At 40.6% G+C, this 15,607-nt stretch overlaps 1 pseudogene; it reads left to right on the forward strand.

Moving 5' to 3' along the window:
• Positions 1-11,810: 11,810 nt before the first annotated feature.
• LOC124985582 (protocadherin-8-like) lies at positions 11,811-13,408 on the forward strand (annotated as a pseudogene).
• Positions 13,409-15,607: the final 2,199 nt, after the last annotated feature.

A 15,607-nucleotide genomic window follows, 5' to 3' on the forward strand; every position in this document is an offset into this window, starting at 1 on the left:
AACCAATGTACAGTGATAAAATTCATATCAGGGTTTGCTTGGAATAAGACTGATGCAGAATAGTTTTAAGGGAACCTTCTGGGATGATAGAATTATTCTAAATCTTGATTAAGGTGGAAATTTTACAGATTATACACACTTGTCATCCTCCATTGAGCTGTACCCTGATAATATATGCTTTTTATTATACATAAGACTTGATTAAAATGAATATCCTTTATTAGTAAAAATTACAAAACAACAACAACAAAAATAAGCGTAGAGGAATTCCTCACTGAATGAGTCTTTTTATTGAAGGAAAAGAATTCATTACTCATCTCCAACTGGTTATAGGGAATATAAAATATTGAATAGCAATATCATAAAATTTAAGGAGAGTGCAAATTTCAATTCAAATAACAACTATGATTAAACCTTTTCACATTAACAAATTTAAACTTCACAAAAGCAGGAGAGAGGCATTAACTACCTCATTTCTATTTTAAAGAAAATGAGCTTCAGAGAGGTTGAATAGCTTGCCTAGAGTCATTGTAAATTGGAAGATGGGATTCATACCCAGATATTTTGGCACTAAATCCAACATTTTTCCCCTGTACTATGTTGTTTCTCATCTCATGAATCCCTTTTAAAATATTTTCATGAACCAAAGCTAACAATGTTCTTTCCAATTCTAGGTCTAAAATTGCACTTCCTTTGATGTTATTAGATTGAAAAAGGCTTTTTCAGTTGGCACTGAGTTTTTTTTGTTGGTTTGTTTTTTTTGTTTTTTCCTGAAATCTTCTCAGTCTCTGGCTTTCGGGGGTGCAGGGATCTTTATCTTTCTTGCAGGAGGTATGGAGTCTGAACAGTCAAATTAGGTTGAATCTCATGTTAGCATTTTCTCTCCCCAACCTGCATTGCTGACAAAGATAGAAATTGGTACAATATTTCTGCAGAGCAATTCAGCAATACATATTAAAACTCTTAAAATGTGGTATATCCTGAGGTTGAGTTATTTACCTTCTGGCAATCTATCCCAAGGAAAGTATTAGAGATGTGTGTATAGATACACATGCAAGAATGTTCACCCTAGCATTACTAACAATAACAAAAATTGGAAACATTCCAAATGACTGCCTCCCCCCATTTTTCTGTCTCTTCTTCCTCAGCAACAAAAATCTTGATTTGTGAATGGGTATGTGATCAATGACTAAAGCATTAGATCTCTCTACCTTTCCTTATAGCCATTTCGTGGCCATTAGAGATGTGTGTGAATTCTTAGACATCTCCTTACAGGGCCACATTTTTCTTTGACATGTTTCCCTTCAGCTTAGGTTGTGGACATGATGGTTGAATATGAAGCACACATTTTGGAACATGAGGCAACACACTAGAGATAATGGGACAGAGAGATCCAAGGAGTTTGAGTTCTGGCACTATGGGAATCACCTGATAAAAGCCTTAAGATTAAATTTGCACGAATGGAAATAAACTGAATCACACACAGTATCTGTCTGTGAATTTTCTGTCACAAAACTATTTGAATCCTAACACATATACTGTTTGATAGCAAAGGGCTGATTAAATGCATATGGTCTATGCATACAAAATTCCAAGCAATTGTTCAAATGATCTCATACAACAGCATAACATGAAAAAACTTACTATGTGACTAAGAGGAAAAGAATAGGCTACTTTCAAATGCAAGGTAAAGATCTTTGCAAGTATTTACACAAAGAAACACTTTGTTAAATACATAGATATATTTGTGTGTATATATATGAAATGTTCCTCCCCAACATATATAACCAAAATGTTGATAGCTATTATGTTTGAATGTGGAATTTTAGATATATCTATGTTTTTAATGTGAGATTTTCCTTAATTTTCATATTGGGCATGCATTACATTAGTTATAAAGGGGAATCTATAAAAATGAAAGAATACATCTCCAAAATAAAGCAAGTTTAGCTGCAATTCACCCACTTTAAAAGAAAAAGCTATGCTAACATATGCCAAAGAAAGAAGAAATTAATACGGAGGAAGTCTTGTCCCTTTACTGTGTGCGCTTAATAATAAATGCTGCAGTTGCATATTTTCTTATGTCGATGCATGAATAGTTATGATTACTCTTTAAAACTCTAGGCAAGGCAATTATTTAGTGTACATACTTTATAACTCCTTTTCCAACAGAATGTGAAGCAGAGGGACATTCTAAAGATGACATCTAGCGGTTGCTGTGGTAACCTTACAGACTGCATTTTAGTAATCTTTTATGTAAGTTTATAGCATTGGAATTGACTTTAAAACTCAGGAAGAAGGCAATAACTGGTGGCTATTAACCCTTACAGACTGTATTTGTGATTAAACTTAGCTTTAAGGAGAACATGGGGAGTTACCATGGGTGTTTAAGAATAGTTCTAAAATGAATAAAGGAATCTAAAATCTGTGTTAGAATTTTAAGGACAATCTCTTTTTTTTTTCTTTTTACAGATTTCATTTTGATTTATTGTACACAATGGGGTACAACTTTTCATTTCTATGATTTACGCAATGTAGATTCACACCATTTGTGTAATCATACATATTTTCATGACAATCTTAAAGAACTGTCATGCTAGGTAATTATTAAAGTTCATATTTATTATAGAACACTTGCTATGCAGCAGGCATCATGCTGAATCCTTCATAAATACTATCTTGTTTATTGCTGATCCCCAACTTAAACCTTAAAGTAATCCCACAAAGTAGTGTTGTCACTGCTTTGACAAAAGAGAACAAAACTGATACTTACAGAATTTAGGTGAGTTATCCAAAGCCACCTTGTTAGGACATGATTCAAACCCATATCATCTGTCTGCACTCTCAACCACTGCTCTATCCAGGCGCTTGACCTGATACCTGGTCTGAGTCTGTTCCACATGTGCCCTTGAAGGAGATGCAGCAGTAGTTCAGGCTTGTCTGGTCTCATCTTAATCAGTCACACTTATTAAGTAACAACCACATTGAACATGACACTGCTGTGATTTCTGAAAGTCTGATGTCTCCTTCTTATGAAATTAAGGTACACAACCAAGTTGATAAGAAAAATTGTGCCACACCACACATTTATTTTGAAGCCTAACTATAAGATAAGGTGGGTGGCTAAATGGGGTAGGTCTAATGAATGAGTAGGAGAGTTGCATTGGCAGTGAGTGGACACTTCCCAAAGATCTGACCTTGGAATAACATCTAAATTCTAGCTGTTGGGAGGGCAGCCTTGGAGGTGCCACAGTACTGTCACTTGTTTGAAATGCAGAACCTAAGACCCAATCGACTGGCTCAGAGTCTGCTTCAACAAGATCCTCATGTGATCTTCAGGCACATTAAGGTTTGAAAAACACTTTTAAAGACTGCGCTTCAACAGCATCTGTGGCAGGAACTGCACTGAGGTTGCAGGACAGCAGGAGCTAAGGCACAGTGGTGGGAATGAATGGTGCAGGTCAAGGGAAATGTAGCCTCTGGTGGAACCATAGTTGAAACTGGAAGAAGGTGAGTTGTGGGAAGATAGGGTTGAATTCATGAATGGCCTGTTCTTGTTCTCGAGGTAATAACTAAAAGTTTTTGATCAGGAAATGATGTAATGGTAATTTTTATCTAATAGTCCTTTAAAATTTATAAAGTATTTAAAGTTTGTGATAAATTTGGAATTTAACCTTTGGGAAAGGTGCAGCTCCACACATTTTCTAGAGTCTTCATATCACCAAAAAAATCTATTATTAATAGGTATTCAGTTTATGGCAGTTATTAAAAGAGAATGGAGCAAACCCTGAAAGTGATCAGAAACACTTGAGAATTCTACACCTATCACCCATTCCTGATGGGGGTTTGATAGTTAAATTGATCTAGGAGATTTAAAAGCCCACATGGCCTTGTCCTTCATGAGTAGATGGAACAAGAGATGAAGTATTGGCCCACTGTATTTTGCATGGGTCAAGCTCTCCTTTGCTCTCAGTCTGAGAAAGTCCCCAAATCCCTTCCCCCTGGCTCTTTTGATGAGGAATTGGTGAGAGACAGAAGCTATTTTATAAAGCTGTCAGCTGTTCTGAATAAGGGAGCCAGGAGCAAGAGAAACAGATAAGAGGTGCATTCTCAGGCATGAGGGGGAGCCTTGTCTATCTTGAATTAAAGGACAAGGGAAGAGGATTTTGGAAGGGTGAGTGAGTCGACTGAATGGAATCTTCCTCTGCAGACTGACAGCAGTGCTAGAGACACAAATAAGCCAACAAAGACATCCAATGACTGGTTGAGAAACAAAGACAAGGAACAGATAAGTACCACTGGACACAGGATGCTTCATATTACAGCTGAGGGCATTTATCAGAATGAGTGACTTGGAGGGAGAGGTAAATAATCCAGATTTCTGCTCCTGTACCTTGGTCTTTGCTAACTAGGATTTTAAAATTTTTTGTTATTGCCATCAGCAGGCAACTTAACCAGTTTCCTGAAAGAAGCTCAAAGACTGATGTCATCACTGAGTCCTGCAACAAGCCAGATCCTGGGAAAATTTGCACCATTTTCAGTGAGGTGTAGATGTGATTGCTCATGATCTGTCAACCTGTGTGATCCACTGAAATTCTTCCACACATCTAAGGACAGATAAATGTCATTTTAAAAAAAGCACTTGAAAAGTGGAAGCCTTCCCCCAATGGTCATTGTTCATAGCACATAAGCATGTCCTATTGACCAGGAGATGCAAGGACTTCCTACCCTGACTGAGGTACATGTTATGAGATCAGCCATTGCAGTCTCCCCAGATCCTAGTCATGGTGATGGTCTGTCTTGACCTTTTTCCTGTGTGACCACATGGGAACTGGGTCTTGAGAACAATATTCCAGGGGTTTTACCAAGATCACAGGCCATTTTTAAATTTAGGGTTCAGCTATGACAGTTCCATTTTTGCCAGGAAATGTTCAGTGTTTGCGTTGATTAACTCCACAATCAAAGCTGGAGGAAGGATTTGGATTTACTCCCGGTCCAGGAATTTCCACTTTGAGCAACAGGACTGGATTTTTCATGCACTTATCTTTCAGTTTACATGATTTCCACCTGGGTCTTGCAGAGACACATTTAGAACAATTTCTTGGAGTGGGAATCACAGCTAATATGTCCCTTTGCCTCTGGACTTCATTCCAAGGTATGGATTTTTGCTGTTGAGGCTTTTGTCATTTTTCTTCAGTTAGCTATGCCATACTTAAGGGAGTTTGGGGGTGGACGTGAAAGCCTCGTCTCGTGAGGTCTCACTAATCTTGATTATTTTTTGCTTTTATTTTCTTGCACTACCTTAAGTTTGATGGAGAAATTTTTGCCTTTTCTACCAAGATTCTCAACTCTCAGACCACTTGTTGGCCTCTGTCAAAAAAGTCTGTTTTAGTGATATTGTATTTTTATCTTTTTCTGTTTCAGAGGAACCAATGTTCAGTTGAAAACTATCTTTTTCTTATAAATGTAGCCAAGTCCTCCTAATCTCTGACCCCCTATTCTCTGGCTTTGATAGACATGTGACCTGAGTCCCAAAACAGAAGTAGAAACTTCCCAGAAACTGTGCAAACATATAACAAGAATGCAGGTTAACCTTTCAACTTACCATCTGTAGGTGCCCACTAACCTCTTCCCTGAATCCCCCTCAGCTAATTACTCAGGTTAGGATCTGTTACTGATAAATCCTTTCCCAGTTTTAGAATTCATTATGATCATTCAGGGGACTAGTGACAGAGAAGAAACTAACTACTGACTGGCTTCAACATAATGGTGGAACTCATTTTTTATTTCAATAAAAAGTTCAGCAGTGATCAGGAATGGCTGGATATAAGTACTCAATGTTATCTCAGTTTTTTGTTGCAAACTGTTTACTTTCAATAAATCACTCAAATCTAGTAGTTTCACATCCTAGTTTACATTTTCTGATCTTGGCAACTCTCTGAATGACCTGGGTTGGGGCACATGCATCTGCATAAATCAATCATTGAAGCTAGTCGGATGGAATGCTCTAGTTTGGTTAAGAGTGGGTCAGGTGACCTTCCTAGCACCAAGGGTGGGGAGTCTATCATATCCTACTTACATGGATGGATTTGGTGAACAGATGGCTTCTCAAAAGAAAACTGGAGGCTGAGCAGGCAAAAACAACAAATGTCCTACATTTCTTGATAGGTCAGTATTGAAACAAACCCAAGACAACAATTTTGTTATATGTGGCAGAACTGAAGTCTCAAGTATCATTCAATAAGTTTCATTCATTACAGAAGTCTCATATAATATAACCATTCCATACACCTAGCCTATGATTCTTGAGTCAGTTTTTCAGTCAAATGACCTTAGGTGCTATTTCACAGAAATGGTATGAGGTAGTGGGATCCTTACTAGTATTCCACAAATATTAATGAACACTGGGTTATAAATTTGAGGAAGACTGGTTCATACTCAGGAAAGACTCGGAGTGGGGATAAGAAATATACTCTTAAAGAAATAAATCACAATGTAATGTGCAAATGCCTATAACAAAGGATTCAATTGTCTTTTGAGATTCCACAAAGTTGTTAAAACACTGAACTTCTTGTTCTTCTTGTATTTACATACTTAAACTTCAAAGCAACCCCTCAAAGTAGGCATTCTTACCTAAAGGCATTGAGATTTGGAGAGATGGAATTTGCTATCTGTGGTCATTTAGCTAAAGAATAGCAGGGACATTTGGGAATTCTATTTGGAAATACTGTTTTTCTCTGTAATTAGGAATTCTGAGAAAGTGTGATCATTCTTTGTTTAGAGTAATTTATTTACTTCATCTTATTAATCCCCTAAAGTTCATCTGTCATGAATTCCTACCAATTCTTCCACTGCAATGTTCCTCAGATCTTATTGCAATACTTCTTCCTACTCCTTGTTCAGGTCTTTGACATCTTGTACCTAGATTGCCAGGGACCTTAACTAGCCATCTCCTTGCTTCTGGTCTTTCTAGTTCCTCCAATTTCCAGGTGAGTCTTGAGGCAAGCAAAAGGTGCATACCGTACAATAATGTCTTGATAATTCACTTAATAAATATTTATTCTGAGTCAATCATTGTGTTGGATGCTGATTTAAAGCTTCAAATAAAATGTAATCCCTTTTGAGAATTTCATCAATATTTGGGGAAGGCAATTATATACATTATTTATTATAATAAAATAGACATCAACAAGATGTTGCTCCACAAACTGCAGTGTTTTCTCACTGCTGCCTTGGAAGTATTGACAATTTTTAGCTTAGCATCAAGGTCTTCCTCAACAGTGTCACACATTGAAGCCTATCCTACAAAATGTCTTCTTTGAACCATTCATTCCAGTCAATTGGTCTACACAGTCCTTGTACAAGGCTTGGTGCCTGTACTTATCCACATTGTGTTTACATGACTCCCAGGTTCTCTCCAATCCTGGCAATTTTAAGACTGTAATCTTACCTGTAAACTCTGAAAACACTTCTCATTTGAACTTGATGTAACTACCTGTGTCATTTGGCACTTATGACCATCTTTGAACTCTAATGGTGAATGTTTAAGTATTTTCTTCTAACAAGTCAGTGTGATTTAGTGTATCACCAAAACGTGATCAAATAGCTGTTGATTAAAAGGCCTGAAAGTGCTGTAATTAGTGGTGGACACCAACTTTTGTGCAGAGTAGAAATACAGGGGTTCAGCTAAGAGGAAAGTAGATGAGGATTAAAATAAGCACAGATAAAAACTGCTTCTTAGTCATTACTCTTATTTTTTCCTTGCTTTACTATATTCTCTGGTGTGTATATGTGTGCGGGAAACCTCCTCCCTTCAGGGTGAGAAGGACACAAATTTGATCCTTTAGCCGCCACTGAAGGTCAAGGGGCAAAGGCAATCTCATTGCATCACTTGGGATTTGAGGCATTGTTGGACCAAAACAGTAAAATGTTTTTTTCATTATTCATTGATTTCATTTTCTTCATGCAGAGATATTAATAAAATCAGTAGTTTAAATTCCTAGTTTTATGTAGTATTTGGAGATTACATAGTTTTGATGATATCTTTATTAACATGATGATCCTTATGGGAAACTTTTTTCTAAGTGAAGATTACACCATTTAGATGCTTATTTTATGTTAAGGGGGAACTTGTGATTAGTGTTGATACTCTTGGGTAGTTTTCTGTGATTTTTCTCTGGGTTAAGGCACTTAAGTAGTTGATAAAATATCATTTGTTTCTATGCTAAGCTTGTAGATGGTATTTTGGCCAACTTCAAGGCTGAATTATTTTCCCTAAAATGACTTTCCATAAAAGACCAGCAATTTGTTGATAACTTTTCTTATAAATGGCTGCACAGTCAAGACCTAATAACAAACTGATTATGTAATGGAGTAACAGGAATGTGAGTGAATGATACTTTTTATGAGATAATTTAAGACAATTTCTCTGTTTGGGAGGCTTATTCCATTAATGACTGACTTTAATTTTTTCAAGGTATGATTTTCCAAAAGAAAAGTAAAAAGCTGTTAGGTTGATTTATTTTCTTTTGACCAGAAATAATTGCTTCAATTTCTGGAACTTACTCCTTGAAGACAGCAGCATTGCTTTTGATAATATTTTGCTTATTCGGCTTCAGAATGTTCAGTTGAGAAATGAAAATGTGTCTCAGTATAGAACACAGAGTGATTTTTTTTTTCTAAATGGCACTAAAACTGTTTCTGGCCTAGGAAAGTATTAGTTCAAGATCCTGTAAAAGTTGGTGCTTTCTCTGACACATGGACACAATAAACCAACCAAATTTGTACAAGAGCAATTTCCTGTGGCTTAATTTTCCCTCAAACATTTATTATTATGTAAATAGGAAAGAAGAAAGTTTCACAGGCACAGACACTATTCTGAATTGTGAAGTTAATTCCACCCCCCATGTTATTGATTAAGGTAACTTTAGTTTACATACAAGGTGCTCTCATGTGTAACACATTGGTGTTATGCCTTCAGCAAAATAGAAGATCTTTCATTTAAATGACCAGAATGTAAATCTTGTGTTATGCATCTGATTTCTTGACATTTTGGGGAACCATTAGCACATCTTGTGCTTTCCCGTCCCCTCCCCAGGAACAAAGTTGAACTCAGGAGGGAGTTCATCAATTCCTCCCTTTAAAAACCAAACTGAGCAAGAGGAACATATTGTTGCTTTACTTACATTTTGGTCCTCCTGTGATGGTGGTATCCCCCTTGACCCTGTTGTTTGTCTCACTTTATCTTTACTCCCAAAGAGATCAAAATACATTTTATGGACTTACAGTTTGGCAATATGTTGGCAAATGGGAAAACAAGCAACATAAAGCAAATTTCTGCCACAGTGCTTTTAATATTGAGACAGATTTTTATCTAACAGAGCCAACAGAATGGAACATGAGAGTACCAGCAACTCAGGGCTGTAAACACAGCTTCCTGATGACACATCCCTAGGGGGAGTGATCATACAGTTTCTATAGTATTCAGCTTGTCACCCTACTGGCACAGAACTGATTTTTGCCTCAGAAAATGTCTCTTTCCTGAAATTCCAGCTGTCCTTAATTCATAAAGCAATGTTTTAATAAGGTGGTTGTTTACTACAAAACAATGATGGTGCTAATAATGAATCACTAGCAGCCTAGCATATTCCTTACCATGGATGTTCTACATGGTGCCAAACAGCTGGAGGAAGAGTTGGGGAAAATGCAATCAAGCATTTAAACATCATCACTGGATGTTTCCAAACAGATACTTCCAGATGTTTAGCATTTTGGAAGTAATGTTTGATTGCCTGCCTTTTCACATTTTATCTGAATCTTTGGATGTTCTTTAGATGGAGTCTTGGACTCTTCTTCCTTTTCAGTATCCTGAATAGTTTTTCTGATCCTAAATGGCAAAAGCAATGTTGAAAACTAGCAAAGGCCAAGCCTGGGAGGGATTGTATGAGATAAGGAAGAAGAGACTTGGACTGTGGTTAAATGGGTCCCTCTCCTGGCTAATGTATATGGAAGCATGCACTTTTTAAAGGCATCATTTGAAGCAGTTTCAGTTTTCAATTAAAGGATATATAAGACTTAAGATGCTTAGTAGAGGGACCTTATTTTCCCTGAGATACAGAGGCTGAATAATAAGGAGCTTCCTTTGGATATTTAATTCTAAGAAAGAAGACAATCTAATATGCTGTTGAGTATACTGGCTTATAAAGAATCTGGTCTTTCTAATGCTGAAGTAGAACTGCTTCTTTTTTCAGATTGATGCCTCATCAGGCAAAATTAAAAGTCTAGAATAAATTAAGTTCTAGACTTCCCCCCTCATTTTTTTTTTTTTTTTTAGGATCTCAGAGTACCCTACCAAAATTAACTCGTGCTTCCCACTGTACATCTCACATATCAGTAATTGGAACTTAGCATTAAAGTTATTGCCAAATGCTCTGCTAATTTAAAACTGCTGAAAATTAATGATCTCATCAAAGATGGCTCAGTTTCAGAATGGGATTCATAGGTCCTGGTGCTAAAACAAATGACAATTCCTACCTAAGAGTGAAAGAAAAAGGTAGTCATTTACTGACATGTCACTGTAGAAATCAATAATAGTACAGATTGTGGAGGAGTCAAGAAAAACTTGGGCATGTTAATAACTCAGCCTGCTCACTGATTCAAGATGACTGGTTAAAGAGTACTCTGTACTGATGATGACTCTGTGGCGTGAGGAACAATGTCATCATTAACATGTGGGACTGTTTAACATTTAGAACACTTCACACATAAAGAGAAGTTAACACAGGACTATTTATGTGCTTTAGACAGATGGTTTAATGTTTATTTAGCCTTCAGACTATCAGGCCACCCGTGAATTTCTTCAGTCAAGGGCTTTTAAAAAATAATTGGTCTGCAGCCATTTTCTAACAAGTCCAATTGCAATATATTTCCCTAAATCTTTCTCTCACCCTTAACTATCCCTTACAATGGTTTGTGATTGACAAAGCTACCTGACACTGATTCCTCACATATAAGTAGCTGTGGACATAAAAGGAGATGGAGGGGCTGAAATCTCATCATTAGTAGTTTCTTTGCTATGGAAAAGCCATTCAGATGATTGCTTTGGAAATTGGTTCTCCCTTGATTAGACATTGCTTCACTCTGGGAGAAGCTGCTACCCCAGAAGCTTGCAATACAGGTGATGACAACCCAACATAAATGGATAACTGTGTGGCAAGGATGCATTGCCCTGGGCAGATGTGTTCGTCCGAAATGATAAAGGAGAAGAGCAATTGTACTTCTGAGGAAGAGGTAAAAGGTACCACCTTAAGAGGGAATAAAGAGGTTGCAGATTCCCTGATCTTACTATCAAAGCAGGAGAGTCGTACATTGGTGAATCAAGCAGGATATGTTTGTATAGTGCAAACATTCTGTGGGCTCTTAATGACCCCCTGAACTGCCCTGGCTTCTCTTCAGCTCTCCAGGCCCTTTTTTGAGTCACTTTAGGGAAGTAACTGTGACTCAGAGGTCTGGAGACTCCTGGGATTGGCCTGAATAGATGCTTATTTGCATGTTCTTGTCTATATAACCACCTCCACTGGGGTTCTACAGAAGCATGCTTAGGCCTGGGGCAGAGAAAAGCAATTACACAGCAGAGAGGATTTAATGATTAGATGTGTTTAAAGGAGCAAGTGTCTCCTGACTGCACAGTCCCACTCAGGAGGGTTTGAGAGAACTTAAGTCTGAGCACACAACTTGCAACTGGCATTTTTCTTTGAGGTACAAGGATGACTTGCTGTAGGCTCAGATTTCCTGGTGACACTTTATGAGGGATGGGACTGGAGTACTTGCTGCTTCTGTGGCTGTTACTAGTGTCAGGGTCTTGCACCAAAACTGTCAATTTCCTCATCTATGAGGAAGAAGCCCTGGGCACCATCATTGGTGTTCTCTCTGACCACATCTCGTTTAATTTGCAGAGCCATTTCCACCATATGAAGCAATTCAATAGCTCTTTGCTTCATGCGTGGGAGGGTGATGGGCAACTGACGGTTGTGGACTCAGGCCTGGACCGTGAGTGACTGAGTGACCAGGCCCCTCAGTGTGTGCTGGCTTTTGCCAGCTTATCACAGGAGCAATTTTGGCTGGTGCACGTGGAGGTGGAGGTAGGGGACATCGATGACCATGTGGCATGCTTTCTCAGGGCCCAGATTTCAGTGGAAGTGTCCTAGGGTGCGGTGGTGGGCACACACATCCCCTTGGAGATGCAGGTGGACGAGGATGTAGGTACCAGTGGACTGCAGAAAGTACGCCTGGTTGAGCCCCACAGCCCACTCCCAGTGGAGCTGCAGATGCGCACAGATGGCGCTCAGGGCGCGGATCTGGTGCTGTTGCAGGATCTGGACTGCGAAAACCAGGCTACTTACAGCCTGACGCTAGTGACCCAGGAAAGCTGTCGCCTGCCACACTCGGCCACCACAGCTTTCAGCACGCTTGTGCTGGATGCCAAGGACCACAGCCTGGCCTTCTCTTCAGGAACTGGCAAGGACACTCTCGTGGGCTCGTTGTTGCTGGACCTGGACGCGGCAGACCCCAATGATGGCCCCAATGGCGACGTGGTGTTCCCCTTCAGTGCTCGCACCCCACCCGAACCATGCAACTTCTTCCAGCTCGACCCGCTCTCGGGTCGCCACACCCTGGCGGGACCCGTGGACTAAGAATGCCAGGATACCTGTGAGCTGAATGTGCAGGCACAGGACAGCAGCCCTAATCCCCGGGCCGCCACCTGCAAGGTCATCCTGCGCATCCGTGATGTCAATGACAACGCTCCAGACATAGCTATCACCCTGCTCGTCACCTCGTCGGTCGCCGCCGCCGCGCTCCGGAGAGCAGATGCGATCTGGTCAGTGGACCCGGGGCTATCCAGGCCGGTTCCACCTCTCTGTGCCTGAGGGATCAGCGCAGGAGAGTTCGGTGGTGCTGGTCAGCACCTCGGACAGGGACTCGGATTCCAACGGGCAGGTGCGCTGCGCCCTCTATGGGCACGAGCACTTGGACTGCAGCCGTCCCTTTTGGGTAATACTTGGAGATTACAACGGAGTCGCTGGACCTACAGCGCATTGTGGAGGAACAACCTGGTGGCAGAGGACCACGGCGCGCCTCCACTGCGCACCGTGACGCGGTACACCTTGGTGCATGTGGGCGTCGAGAGCCACAAAGCTCAGGTCTCACATAGTCAGTCTATGAGGTGTCGGTTCTCCGGAACAACCCGCCTGGTGCCTACCTGGCCATAGTGACCACTCGGGATCCGGACCTGGGCCACAATGGCCAGGTCACCTACCAGCTACTGGTTTTTGAGGTGGGCCGCGCCAAGGACTCCTTGTCCACCTATGTCTCCTTGGACCCAGTCACTGAGAACTGCCTGTGCGCTTGACCGTACTTTGACAGGGAGGAGCTGGCTGAAATGAAGCTGGTACTGGAGGCACTTAGACTTGGGCTCTCCGCCACTACAGGGTCGCACAATAGTGTTGTCGCAAGTGGAAGACCAGAAAGATCACGCGCCCCACCTGGTGGCTCTGATGCTCTTCAATAGCTCATCCCAGCTACCTCTGCCCTGGGGCACACTTTTGGGCTACGTAGTGACTGGACTGCCTGTAGAAGATGCGGACCAAGGCTTCAACGCAGATCTGACTTGCAGCCTCCTCCGCAATGAGGGCAGTTTCGGGGTTCTAGCATTGCACCCGGTTACCGGTGAACTGTCCCTGCAGCGCCACCTCTCCTTTCAGCCCTCTGACCCGCTGACCACGGTCTTCGAGGTGCGCAATGGAGGCAGACCTACCTTGTCGTGCATTGTCACCCTTCTTCTAGTGCCCTCGGATTTGGTGACACCTGGCGGAAAAGTGGTGCTGGTGCCGCCGCCATCGCCACCTCCACCGCCACAGAAGGGCAGAAGGACCAGTCTGGAGAAGCACAGCCCAGAGAGCAGCGAGACCACCAGAACTCTTCAAAGTCTGGGTCGGTGTTTTGGCCAGTGGCTGTAGCCTTCTTCTAATGACCATCGTTACTGTAACTTGTTCCCGCAAGGGCGAGAATAGGACATGGAGGAAGAGGCTTTGTGAGCACTGCCCAAATGGGTATCAGGGGAGAAGTGACCAAGCTGGCCCAAGTTGCAGAGTGTTAGGAGCTGACGCCTGGGGCTTCAACTTGAGGTTCTTCATGGGGTCACAGTCGCTTTCCATTTCCTTAGAAGTCCAGGGAGCAGAGTTTGCAGAAACTTCCAGGAGTGGGGAGAGTGGAGTGTCTTTGTGTTCCTCTCCTGGGGAGAGGACCAGAATCCTGCTGGTTCGGGTAGAGCACTCTCGGCTCTCTTATTGTCCTCATTAACTTTTTTTTTTTTTTTTTTTTTTTGCAGATTTTTTCTTTTATTTTTCTTTTTTAAATTGGTTCTTAGTTATACATGATGGTAGAATCCATTTTGATAAAATTGTACAAACACAGGATATATCTTATTCTAATTAGAATCCCATTCTTGTAGGTGGGCACATGGTGGGATTCACTTAGGTATTTTTTATATGTGTACATAGGAAAATTATGTTGATTTATTCTACTGTCATTCTTATCCCCCACCCTTCCTTTCATTCCCCTTTGTTTAATCTTCTGTACTTCTCTTCTCATCCCTCCCCTTCTATTGTGTTTTTGCTTCCACAAATCACATAAAACATTTGATCTTTGTTTTGGGGGGATTGGTTTATTTCAGTTAGCATGATAGTCTCCAGATCCATCCATTTACTGGCAAATCTCATAAAATAATTCTTCTTTATGGCAGAGTAATATTCCATTGTGTGTATGTACCACATTTCTTTATCCATTTATCTGTTGATGGGCATCTAGATTGGCTCCATAGCGTATCTATTGTGAATTGTGCTGCTATAAACGGTGATGTGACTTTGTCACTGTAGTATGCTGATTTTAAATCCTTTGGATATATGCTGAGGAATGGAATAACTGGGTCAAATGGTGGTTCCATTCCTAGTTTTTTGAAGAATCTCCATACTGCTTTCCAGAGGGGTTGCACCAATTTTCAGTCCCACCAACACTGTATAAGCGTTCCCTTTTCCCCGCATTCTCACCAACATTTGTTGTTACTTGTATTCTTGATAATTGCCATTCTGTCTGGAGTGAGATGAAATCTCAGTGTAGTTTTAATTTGCATTTCTCTAGTTACTAGAGATGTTGAACATTTTTCATATAATCATTGACCATTTGTATTTCTTCTTTGGAGAAATGTCTGTTCAGTTCTTTTGCCCATTTATTGATTGGATTACTTCTTTTTTTTTTTGGTATTAAGGTTTTTGAGTTCTTTTTATATCCTGGAAATTCATGCTGGGGCCTTATGAAAATTTGGTGCCTAATCACATCTGGGACTTCAAATGGCTAATGGGAGGGTTAAAGAGGAAAAGCGACCCACAGATGAGGGCAGAAGGGGCCCTGACAGTCAGGTGTTGGTGTGGGCCCATGTCCTCTTTTTTGGCCCATGACAATTTCCCTTGGGTTGAATGCACTCCTCCCTCAGGGTTAATGCTGCTGTCCTGAAGCATTCCAGGTAAGGGATGCAGTGCCCACTCTTGTCAGT

Source organism: Sciurus carolinensis, chromosome 5 (genome assembly GCF_902686445.1).
Source record: "Sciurus carolinensis chromosome 5, mSciCar1.2, whole genome shotgun sequence".
Taxonomy (NCBI): Eukaryota; Metazoa; Chordata; class Mammalia; order Rodentia; family Sciuridae; genus Sciurus; species Sciurus carolinensis.